The sequence below is a fragment of the Myotis brandtii genome, unplaced genomic scaffold (genome assembly GCF_000412655.1).
Source record: "Myotis brandtii unplaced genomic scaffold, ASM41265v1 scaffold667, whole genome shotgun sequence".
Lineage (NCBI taxonomy): Eukaryota > Metazoa > Chordata > Mammalia > Chiroptera > Vespertilionidae > Myotis > Myotis brandtii.
The window spans coordinates 2,108,027-2,120,392 of NW_005370593.1; the positions used below are offsets into that span (position 1 = coordinate 2,108,027).

General features: G+C 41.4%; 1 long non-coding RNA gene across 1 annotated transcript in view; it reads left to right on the forward strand.

Annotated features, from left to right (window-relative positions):
• The window catches only part of LOC106723860, a 42,640-nt gene extending 30,479 nt beyond the window's left edge, over nucleotides 1–12,161 (forward strand). The window contains exon 5 of the long non-coding RNA XR_001359596.1: nucleotides 12,083–12,161. This is a non-coding gene — a long non-coding RNA (uncharacterized LOC106723860). The remainder of the gene's footprint in view (nucleotides 1–12,082) is intronic.
• Nucleotides 12,162–12,366: the final 205 nt, after the last annotated feature.

Consider the following 12,366-nt stretch of genomic DNA (forward strand, 5'->3'; position numbering starts at 1 on the left):
CTTTTTTTCTTTTTCTTTTTATTCTGGGCCAGCTTTAGCTCTGAGGCCTCGGCTGTTGAAAGCAGGTTTCTGGCCTTTGTTTACCTTCTGTATTTGATACAATGTTGTGGTCTGGCTGGCTGAAGCCCAGCTGACTAACGCAGGTTTCTGGGGTTTTGTTTAGCTTCTATATTTGCAACATAGTTGCTTAGAGTTGCAGCTGAGAGGCCGGCAAGTCAGGCGGGGAACGCTGGAGTCTGCAGTCACTGGAGCAAGCAAGCCTCCCTGTTCGCTTCAGTGCATGGCTGCCGGCCGCCATCTTGGCTGGCAGTTAATTTGCATATCTCCCTGATTAGCCAATGGGAAGGGTAGTGGATGTATGGCTAATTACCATGTTTCTCTTTTATTAGAGAGGATGGTATTGCTTGGATAAAACTAAGTCACTACTTGCAAACTAAATATAGCACAGACTGCTATAGCACAGGTGTTTTGAGTTGGGATAGAGAAAAACGGTGAAGAATTGTCAATACAGCCCACCAACACACCAAACCCTTTTAAAGAACAAGCCTTACTTTTCTCAAGTCTGAGAGATTTATTTCAACACTTCAAGGGTTTCTGCAGTTGAAAGTCTTCTCTGACAAACCCAGCTGGATTGAAAGCCTGTCTTCTGGGTCTGTGTTGAGTTCTATCATTTAAAATTTTTTTTTAAATAAGAGTTTATTTGGGCCAAAACCGATGACATATGCCAGGGAGCAATATCTCAAATGCTCCTGAGTTTTACCATTTAAATTTACCTCATAACATTGTGATTCTATGTGTTTGTCTTTCACTGGAAGCAATCTTTTAAATTCCCTCAGAGCCCTGACCAGTGTGGCTCAGTTGGTTGGAGCATCATCCCATACATCAGGTGGCAGGTTCGATTCCTGCTCAGGGCACATACCCCGGTTGCAGGTTCCCTAGTCAGGGAATGTCCAGGAGGCAACCAATCAATGTTTCTTCTCTCTCTCCCTCTCCCTCTCCCTCTCCCTCTCCCTCTCTCTCCCTCTCATCAATTTAAAAGTAAAATGCCCTCAGAGACTGGAACAGTGCCTAGCATAAAGCAGGGCACAGTAAAGGTCCATTGGTTTAATGAAAGCTTTATATATGCATGTTCTGGGCTTTAAAAAAAAATGACTAATTAAGCTAATAAAAAAGCCATGGGGTATCTCAGAGTGCAGTCTGAAGAGAAGAGACATTAGGAGTGCTTTTGGGTAAGGGATTTTATAGGAGTTAGATCTTCTGCAGTTGAGAAGGAGCAGGGGAAGTGAAGGTCCAGGAGGCAGTGAGATCATTGGAGGAAAGGTCAGCGGCCAGGTGTAGAGAACCACGTACGTCCAGTGATGGGGAACCTCCTGGGCAGGTCTGTGGGAAGGTACCACCTATGTGGCTGGTGATAGGTGTCGGGCTGCTGTTGGTCCACAGGGTCAGGAGTTGGGAAGAAGAACTGAACATGGAGCAGAGGAGAGCAAGGACACGCTCCATCCTGCAGGCACCTTTGCATATTTCTGTCACCATGTCTGACTATAACAACTTCCAGAGAGTAATGGCCATTGCTTCACTTTTGTCGTCTCAATATCACACAAGTTCCCAGATAAAGCAGGGCACAGTAAAGGTTCATTGGTTTAATGAAAGCGTCATATATGCATGTTCTGGGCTTTAAAAAAAATGACTAATTAAGCTAATAAAAAAGCCATGGGGTATCTCAGAGTGCAGTCTGAAGAGAAGAGACATTAGGAGTGCTTTTGGGTAAGGGATTTTATAGGAGTTAGATCTTCTGCAGTTGAGAAGGAGCAGGGGAAGTGAAGGTCCAGGAGGCAGTGAGATCATTGGAGGAAAGGTCAGCGGCCAGGTGTAGAGAACCACGTACGTCCAGTGATGGGGAACCTCCTGGGCAGGTCTGTGGGAAGGTACCACCTATGTGGCTGGTGATAGGTGTCGGGCTGCTGTTGGTCCACAGGGTCAGGAGTTGGGAAGAAGAACTGAACATGGAGCAGAGGAGAGCAAGGACACGCTCCATCCTGCAGGCACCTTTGCATATTTCTGTCACCATGTCTGACTATAACAACTTCCAGAGAGTAATGGCCATTGCTTCACTTTTGTCGTCTCAATATCACACAAGTTCCCAGTCAACTCAAACCCACAGCCACAGGAGGAGAGGATTTTGGGAAACATAGATGCAGCTTAACCAAGTAAACAGAGAACAAACTACCGTAGTCGGATTTCTGCTCTGCAGTGTGGCTCTCCGGGACACACTTTCTCAGGCGTCTCTGGTCTCATAATAGGCAGTAGGAGTCTCCAAGAACCCTCTACCCACAAATACGACAACCAACAACCGGTAGAATAGGGGCAATAAAAGCATGAGGCAGAGCTTCCCTGAAGGCACATGTCAGTTGCTGCACTACTACCAAGATATTGAGCCTTGGTCTGGTGGCCAGTTGAAGAAACAGCCTGGGACAGTCAGCGTGAACAGAAGCAGAAGCGGTTGTCTCTGGAGGAAATCTTCAACTATTCGGTTTGTAGATTAAGCAATCATTTCACAGTCACGATCACTCTGCACATTGGAAGGTAAGCCATTATGAATGAGAATCAGCTGAAAAAATAAGCAACAGATTTAGACCCCATAGACTTCAGTTGTCAGAATTGTCAGCTACAGAATATAAGGCAACTATCCTCAAAATATTTAAAGAAATAATCAGCACAGTTGCAAAAATGAGCAAGCAACCAAAGACTATCAGGAATGAATAGGTAGACTTGAAAATAAAAGGGAATTTCTGGAAATGGAAAATACGATTGTTCAAAATTTAAAAACTCAGTGAGTGGGTTTAAGAGTAGATTAGATATAGACATAATTACCACAGCTGAGGGGAAAAGGAATTAGAAAATCTGAAAAAGGAGTAGACATATGAGAAAATATATATCTAATTGGAGTCCCAGAAAGTGAGAATAGAGTGAGGCAATATTTAAAGAGATAAGGGCTTTAAGTTTTCCAGAATTAACCTCTTCCACACATATCAGAAACAAACTGTTTGAAAAAGAATAGAAAGCCCAAATAGTTCTAAAACTAGTAAAGAATTCAACTAGCAGTTAATATTTCATCATGAAAGGAAACTCCAGGCTCAGATTGTTTTACAGGTGAGTCCTGCCAAATTTTCAAGGCATAAACTTCCACAAGTCCTTTTAGAGAACAGAAAACTCAAACTCATTCTATGAGGCCAGTCTTGCCTTGATAGCAAATCCAGGCAAGGTCAGTATGAAAAAGAAAATTAGTTTATAAAAATGACAGCATAACTGTTTTAAATTATTATCATGACCTGTTTAGGTGTATGTATTGCATGCATATGACGATATAAAGGAAAAATACTTGTTTAATGAACTTGAGTACATTTTGCATACTCAGCGATCATTAGCACCTGCAATGGGGGCATATTCAGATAGCTTTGAACTAATTTATTAGAATCCTGGCACTGTCAGCAAACTGAGAAATGACCCTTGGCTCCCTGATGTGTGATTTTGAATTGGAATCAGGAGGGGTTCTCTGCTCAGACGTGACTGACCTTAAGACTGAGTCCTGCAGCCTGTGTTGGTCCCTGATGGTTGAATTTGCTTCCCTCCGAAGTCTCCCTTTAACAACCTTTTCATGTCACTGAGCACTCACAGGGGTGCCAGTCTAATTACTGCTTTCTTCTTCTTCTTCTTTTTTTAAAAAAATATTTTATTGATTTTTTACAGAGAGGAAGGGAGAGGGATAGAGAGTCAGAAACATCAATGAGAGAGAAACATTGATCAGCTGCCTCCTGCACACTCCCCACTGGGGATGTGCCCGCAACCAAGGAATCGAACCTGGGACCCTTGAATCCGCAGGCTGACGCTCTATCCACTGAGCCAAACCGGTTAGGGCTTACTGCTTTCTTCTTGAAGATTTTATAAGAACCGTGAAAAATTAAAGCAAGCTTGTTGAGTTTTAAAATACCCACTTATATATTTTTGCAAACATATCAGTTGTGGCCACAAAATTAATCAAGTACAGGACCTAAAACAAACAAAATAAAAAGAAGGGCAAGCTTAACTACCTGTGGAAGAAGACAGGATCTTTGTCTAGTCTAGTTGAAGGTAATTAGACCCTAAAGTATTGAGAGTCTCATTTTGTCCTTCGCCTGAAGTGAATATATCTTTTTTTAAAAAATATGTTTATTGATTTCAGAGAGGAAGGGAATGGGAGAGATAGAAATATCAATGATGAGAGAGAATCATTGATCTGCTGCCTACTGCATGCCCCCTACTGGGGATCAAGCCTGCAATCCAGGCATGGGCCCTTGACTGGAATAGAACCCGGGACCCTTCAGTCTGAAGGCTGATGCTCTATTTACTGAGCCAAACTAGCTAGGGCCCTGCTGGTTTTTATGGACCAAAGTTAAGGTGACTTCTCTTCCCAGCTCTGGAACCCTGTGCTGAGATGTCTATTGTGGGGCTGGGACCCCTTGCTCCTCATGGGAGGCCTCCAGAGCCGAGATATCTTTCCCAATTAGAAAAACCACACCTGGGTGTCGGACCAGCTCCTTCCGTGCTTCTGCCCCTCCTACCAGTCTCCATGTGCTTTCCTCTTCTCTCATTGTAGGACTTCCATGCAGCAGCTTTCAGGTGGTTCTGAATGATGGTTGTTCTGTATTTTAGTTGTAATTTTGAAGTGGTTGTGGGAGATGGCAAGTACTGGCCTTTACCTACGCTGCCATCTTCATTCTTCCTTTGTTCTTTTTTAAATATCTTTTATTGATTTTTTTTACAGAGAGGAAGAGAGAGGGATAGAGAGTTAGAAACATCAATGAGAGAGAAACATCGACCAGCTGCCTCCTGCACACTCCCTATTGGGGATGTGCCCGCAACCAAGGTTCATGCCCTTGACCGGAATCAAACCTGGGACCTTTCAGTCCGCAGGCCGACGCACTATCCACTGAGCCAAACCAGTTAGGGCTTCCTTTGTTCTTTTTAGTGTCTGTCTTCCTATGCCTCTTTCACATTCGGATGCATGTGATGCTATTTAGGGCCTGTCTGGTCTGGATGATCCAGAATAAGCTCTTCTGCTCAAGATTCTTCATTCAATAATCACTTTTGCCAAAGAGACAATATTCTCAGGTTCTAGAGACTAGGAAGTGAATATGTCTTTATTATTTTCCGCCTACAGCAAAAGGCTAGAAATTCTCCTTGGTCACTGCTTCAAACATACCCACAGATTTTGATATACAGTTTTCATTGTCATCATTTTTTTTTCAGAGATTCTTAACTTATGTTTATATTTCTCATTTCACTCAAGACTTGTGTAATAGGAGACTTAAATTTCCAGCAGAAGTGGCTTTTTTTAAAAATATTCTCTTTTTTAAATATATTTTATTAATTTTTTACAGAGAGGAAGGGAGAGGGATAGAGAGTTAGAAACATCAATGAGAGAGAAAAATCGATCAGCTGCCTCCTGAACACTCCCCACTGGGGACGTGCCCATAACCAGAAGTGGCTTTTTATTGTACAATTTCTCTTTTAAATTTTCTAGTTTTATTGCTTGTAATGCCATAGTATTGTGTGCAGTATTTCTATTTTATGAAACTTTATGTTTTCTTTGTGACCTAAAATGTGATTAATTTTTTGAATGTTCCACTATACTTAAAAAAATGTTCTTTATTATCAGGGTGTAGTATCCACATGATTGACCTTATGACTTATGTTGCTTAGATGTTCCTTGTATAGTTTCTTATTTTTCATCTGCTTGACTTGTCATCAAAGTATCCTATGTAGTGTCTATTTCTCATTCTATCTCCTGTAGTTTCTACTTTATTAGGCAGTTATTGGGTTAGTTGGTACATAGCTGTCATGGATTTTAGCATCATAAAGTGTCATCATTTGTCGTATTTAATACCTTTTAGCCTGATATTGACATAGCATCCCATTTTGCTTAATATATTTTTGCCTATTCCTTCATTTTAGCCTTTTAAAAAATATATGTTTTTATTGATTTTACAGAGAGAGAAGTAGGGAGAGGAAGAGAGATAGAAACATCCATGATGAGAGAATCATCAATCAGCTGCCTCCTGCATGCCCCCTACTGAGGATTGAGCCCACAACCCGGGCATGTGTCCTGATTGGGAATCAAACTGTGACCTCATGGTTCTTGGGTTGATGCTTAACCAGTGAGCCACACCAGCCAGGCTTATTCTTCATTTCTGAGATAGTTTTTTTTTTCTTAAAATTTCCTCCCTCTCCCCATTCAATCTCTTATGCATTTCTTCCTTTACATAGGTCTTCCTGGGTCTATTTATGTTTCTTGTTGTTGTTGTTTTTGTTTTTTTAGATTTCTGATTCTAGATTTTTTAATATATCCAAATATTTGTTGGACGTCATTTAAATTAGTTTGAATCTGTTGGCATTTTTAGAGAAAAATCTTTAGGAAAAATTTAGTTGAAATGTTTTGATTCATATAGTCTATTTTTTCCCCCACTTACAAAAGCTTTTATGGAATTTGTTTAATTTGATTTTCTATTGCAAAGCATTTCCAGGAAAATTTCTGGTTCATAAGCATTCTCTTCTCTTGTTTTCGTAAATGCATTTTCTTCTTAGTAGATGATTATATTGGTGGTGGTAGTGGGTGGGAGAGATGTTTACATGATTTATTTTTCTTTTATTTCTGCATGATCCTTAATTTTTGCCTTTTACTTCCTTATGTCCCTTCACTGCCACCTTCCAAACAGCTCTGCTCCTTTTTATCACTTTTCCTCTGAGAAGTGATATTTCCTCTTTTACCTCTTCTGATCCTACTCACTTTCAAGTCCCTCCCCTCCATCAGGTGCCATGGACTACTAAGTGTTCAGTATTTTGGCACTTATTTTGGACTTTTTCTTTCCAGGGTAATTTTGTTTGTGTTCTGCTATTTTTCCCCCCCTGAGTTTCTTAAGCCTCCTGAGCCATTGCTCTCTACATCCTTAGGCGGGCACCAGCAATGGGAGCTATGCTGGACTGTAAGTTCCACTTCTTGACTTGTAGGTGATTTGAAATTCATAGTATTCCCTGTTTCATAGTGATGCTGAAAGTAGATGTCACATTTGATCTTATTTGTACTCCTTGTTGGTCTTTCTGCCTCTAAAACTATGAGAAGTACATTTCTGATATTTATAAGTTACCCAGTCAGTGATATTGTGTTATAGCTGCCTGAATGGACTAAGACAATGGTCATTTTATTTGTTTATCAATGTTCAGAATAATGAGTTGGTATCCTAGCAGTGTTTACAGGTGGCCAATGAGTTGTTTATTTTTTATTTTTAAATAATTAACTCATGGATTTCATATTGAATAAAGAAAGAAATAATCTGTAACTTCTCTAACATACCCACATTTTTTTGGTAGAACTGCATCTCTTTCTTAAAAATTTATCTTCATTGTTGCAAGTTATACAGATAACTTTCCCATAGCAATTATATTAATTCTTCCCCATTGACCCCTTCTAGCTCCCCACCTGCCGGGGCTGACTGGCAGACCCTGAGCAACAGATGAACAGATTGCTCTGACACACGTTTCTGTGAAAAAGAAGGCTAAGGGACTATTTTACTTTAGAAGTAAAAAGCAGTCCTGTTTGCCTGCCTTCTTAGGCTTTTATTGTCACAACAGCTTGAACTCAAATTAATCTCTAGATACAATCAGCAGGGTAAGTATCCTTGAGAAAGTATATGCTTCTACAAGGTCGGGCTTTTAAAGACTAAACATAGAGATTCTAGCAAAACACCCCGGGGGATTGGACTTGTTTGGAAAAGTCAAGGTAGGGGCTGCCACTTTCAGAGAATCCTCCTTACAGACATGCCAACCAAGTCCCGTGCATCCCCACACCCACCTACTATTTTAATTTTTACATATTCTTTTCTGATATTTTGTCCATTTGGCTTACATATTTTTACATCGCTGTAATGAATAGGAATAGCTCATTTTATATCCTAACCTAGTATTATGGAATCTGAACTCAATGAGAATGGAAATTTCATTCTAATTTTTTCACTAATAATACCTAGTGCCTCAAATAGTGACTGGTACATAGTAGGTGCTCAGTAACAATTTGTTGAATGAATAAATGAATGAACATACTTCAAAAGTGGGTTTTTTTATGTTATAAATGCTTTTACACTCATCTAGCATATTAAATTGTTGTGGCGTGGTTAAGGAGAAATGTTGTTTTTCCCCCCATAGCAATTATATTAACTCTTCTGAAATGACTATTTACCAGTCTTTGAAAAGTGACATCCGGGGGTGGGGGGAGGATGCTCTATTACATTTCCTGGAAGTAATTAAGAAAGTTATTATTTGTGTCATGTCAATCTGGGAGGAACACAACAAGTCTTTTAGAGGTCTTGTTTTGAAGTCATGAACTTTGATATTTTTTTAATGTTTGGAATGATATAATGGAGAGGACAGCACAAGCTGAGTGTGGTTGGGAAGTACCTGGAAGGATATTATTAGAACCCAACATGGACCTAGTAGTTGAAGGAATGTGAAATGTGGCCAGAACAAAATTCAGTGCAGTTGAATTTGCTGGGAGGAGAAACAGAATACTGTAATATATAATACGGATTTATAGATAGATATGGCTACTTTTTTAAATGTTAAGGATATGGTAAGCCCAACTTTAACTAGTAATGCTAGTAGGATGTGTTGGGAGGAAAAGCACATGATATTAAAAGGCAGAATGGCAAAATGCTATGTAGGTATTGGATCAGAGCAGTGGACTAGGGACTGGGCTTACATTCTGGGATAGAGGTTACAAACTGGCACCTCATCAAACCACTCCAGATGGGTTTTGTTTCAGTGGAAGGGAGGGAGGGAGGAGGGAAGGAAGGAAGGAAGGAAGGAAGGAAGGAAGGAAGGAATAAAGGAAGGAAGGAATAAAGGAAGGAAGAAATAAAGGAAGGAAGGAATAAAGAAAGGAAGGAAGGAAGGAAGGAATAAAGGAAGGAAGGAAGGAAGGAAGGAAGGAAGGAAGGAAGGAAGGAAGAAAGAAAGGAAGAAAGGGAGAAAGGAAGAGAGGAAGGGAGGGAGGAAAGGAGGAAGGAAGGGAGGAAGGAAGGGAGGAGTGAGGAAGGGAGAAAGGGAGGGAGGGAGGAAGGGAGGGAGTGAGGAAGGAAGGAAGGAAGGAAGGACCTTTAAAAAGTAGGAGATTTGGAAATCGAGATTTGTGGGAGGGTTTTTTTTGTTTTTGTTTTTTAAATTTGGCAGTTCTGGGCCCTCATTCCTGCCTGTCAGTGATAGACTGGATAGCAACTGCTACCTAAGTTGGGCATGTCCCGTCCACAACTCCATGTGTCCACCACTGCCGAGGTCAAAGGCATTAAGTCCAGGTATTGCTACAGTCTTCCTCTGGCAGCTGTTCTAATCGCCTCCTATTCACCCCAAAGGTGAGCGAGGGATTCCTGCCCTAGGGACATGGAACAGCTGAGCACTGGACACCCAACACTGGACAGATGAGATCGACAGCAATTTATTAGTCTCATATACTCACAGCCCCAGGGGGAGAAGGACAGGGCAGGCCATGCAGGGCGATGGGAGGATTGCACTAGCAACAGAGTGAGTACTAGTAAGCAGGGGCTTTGGGAGGCAGGCCTTTAAGTATCAAATGGGTGAGGCACTGCCGTGCAGGTGGGAAGACGTGGTTGGCTTGTTTTAATGACTCTGTGGTCCAGCAGGAAACTGGAACTCTACTCAGGGGTGCGCAGGATGTGTACCCCGTCAGCCTGAGGAGGAGTGTCGTTTGGCCAGGGGGCCTTGTCCAGGGGAGCAGAGTGGGCGGGGAGCTGTTGGTTGGGCCAGGGAAGGCCCCCCCTATCTCACCAGAGATCAAGGCAGCACATAATGCTGGGACTTAGTGCTGGCCCTCACCCCCACATACCAGGCTCACTCGTTTACGTTGCCCGCCCATCCCTGGCAGACATTTGTCCTGGTCTAGGAGAAGCAGTTTTACTTACTTTAATGTTTGTGAAATTGAAATACATCAGCAAGATGGTTCTATATTGTTCTTCACTAAAGATGAAAAAGAAATACAATGAACAAAAACCAAGAAAAGTTTACTTTTTAAAATGTACTTAAATTGCCCAGAGTTGTAGCTTCTAGTATCTATTAGGGATTTTTATAATCCCAAGATGGTATTTAAATTGATATTAAGAAAAACTTCATGACAGGATTGATAGTGAAATAGGTTACCAAAGGGACATTTATTCATTCAGCTAGTATTTTTCTATTTGTTCAGACATGTTTATTAAGCATATACTGTTCAAGTGTCAAGGCTTTAAAAACAAAAAGGTTTATTTTCTCCCTTCAGAGTGCTTACACTCTGCTTCAAGAGACCGAAGTTAAACTAACAATCACTGTTTGGGGTGGGAGGTACTACTGAGGATATAACCAGGGATTTAAAAAAGGGAAGAGCAGTATGATCTGCTTGGAAGTTTAAAATTTTTAAAAATAGATTATTGGTGACTGGAATGACTCAAGTGTAGTCTTGAAGGTGAGAAAGGTGATGTTTCAGGTTTTCCCAAGTTCAGTGTTTCTGAAATCCTCAATTTGAAAATAGTGTGTTCTGTGGAATGGTACCACATGCACAGATCATGAAACGCACTGATTCCAATTCCTCAGCTTCCATGCTCTTTCCCTCTGATAACATTTGTCTACAGTTGATTGCTTTTTCCTCCATCCAGCGGGGCTCGGGAAGCTCCAGTGGTTCAAGACTGCACTTCTCTGATGGCAAGCTTCCTTGGTGAGGCATTTCTAGGCCTGAAGATGACCTTCAAGTCCGAAAGGTGGGTCCGGCGGTGTTAACAGTGGACTCAGGCCAGGTGAGAGGGTGTGTGCATGCCATCAGGGAGTGATTGGCCATACTGTCAAGCCAAAATATAAATAATTTGAGCATTCTTAGAAATCATATAAAGTTATGTATATCTTTCATCTCTATTTTTTTTAGTATAAATCACACTTTCCCTAGGGGTATTCGGTGGAACACTAGTCTGCACAGATGCTCTTAAAACAAGGAGGAAGGTCTGTGATCAAACAGGCCTGGGAAATGCAGCCTGTAATACCTAGAAACAGCCTATTTTTTGTTTCATCCTGTGTTTCCAAAATTTTCTTGATTGGTGAAATAAAAAAAATAAATAAATTTTTTTTCCTAATGTGTTTTATCATTAGAGTGGGGATTCTTTAGGAATCACCTTGAGAAATCATGGTCCCAGCAGGAAGCAGATTGGTTTCCAATTTGAGGAGATTTCAATAAAGAAGTGGTTTACAAAGTGCGGGTAGAATTTAGAGTTCTAAGGACAAGAGTTACTGCAGTCCCTTGGGCTGGGCAACCGGGGGACACCACCACTGGTTCTAAAGGGGCAAGGGAAGAAGCGGTTACCAGCAGCTGTGTGTGTGGTGGTGGGGGAGGGAGGGAGGCTTTGTGGGGACCCCTCCTGATAGGAGCTGTGGCCTTTGGATGAGCTAGTTCATGGTGACCCTTTCTTTGCTTTGACCCCTGCTGGTGCTTTTCTTTAGCGAAACCTAACAGGAAGCCAGAGCATAAGGGAACCAGTCCATTCAGTTTAAACAGTCAGCCTCTTGAAGCACAAAAGAGGGTGGAGGGTAGACCTGGAGGAGCAAATAGATTATATCCAGCAAATAAATAACTAAGAATTGATTATGTTGGAAGAGGAAGCCAGCTTTTAGTCCTAATGACTTTTTTTTTTCATGCTCACCCTAGGATATTTTTTTAATTGATTTTTTAGAGAGAGGTGGGGGGAGAGTAACATCAATGTGAGAGAAAACATTGATTAGCTGCCTCCTCCATGTGCCCTGACCAGAGATCAAACCCACAACCCAGGCATGTGCCCTGACTGGGAATTGAACCCATAACCTTTTGGTGTATGGAGTGATACTCCAACCAACTGAGCCCCCTGGCTGGGGTGGTCCTAACAACATTTAAACTGTCATTGGAAGAGATTATGTGAAGTGCCTGGGAATAAATAGGTATGTTTTCCTCAATGTTTCCTTTTCCTTTTCTTACTTTGGAGAACAGACGGTGAGAAAAAACTCAACTTGCACGACCAAATCACTGTGGAACATACTCAGAGTAGCATTGCCTCTCATCACTAGGAAATGGTAAGAGGGGGTTTTTATTGCCATTCAATCAGACCTAACTTCAGCCCAGAGTATTATTACTACTTGTAATTGCCACATGTTCAAAAAGCAGAGCAAAGCTAAAACAATAAAGAGACTTTAATTTGGGTGATAGTAGCAGAGACCCCTGGCTGCCTGCAAAATGTATGCTTTCCTTCTTCTTTAGTAATGGTATCAAGTCAG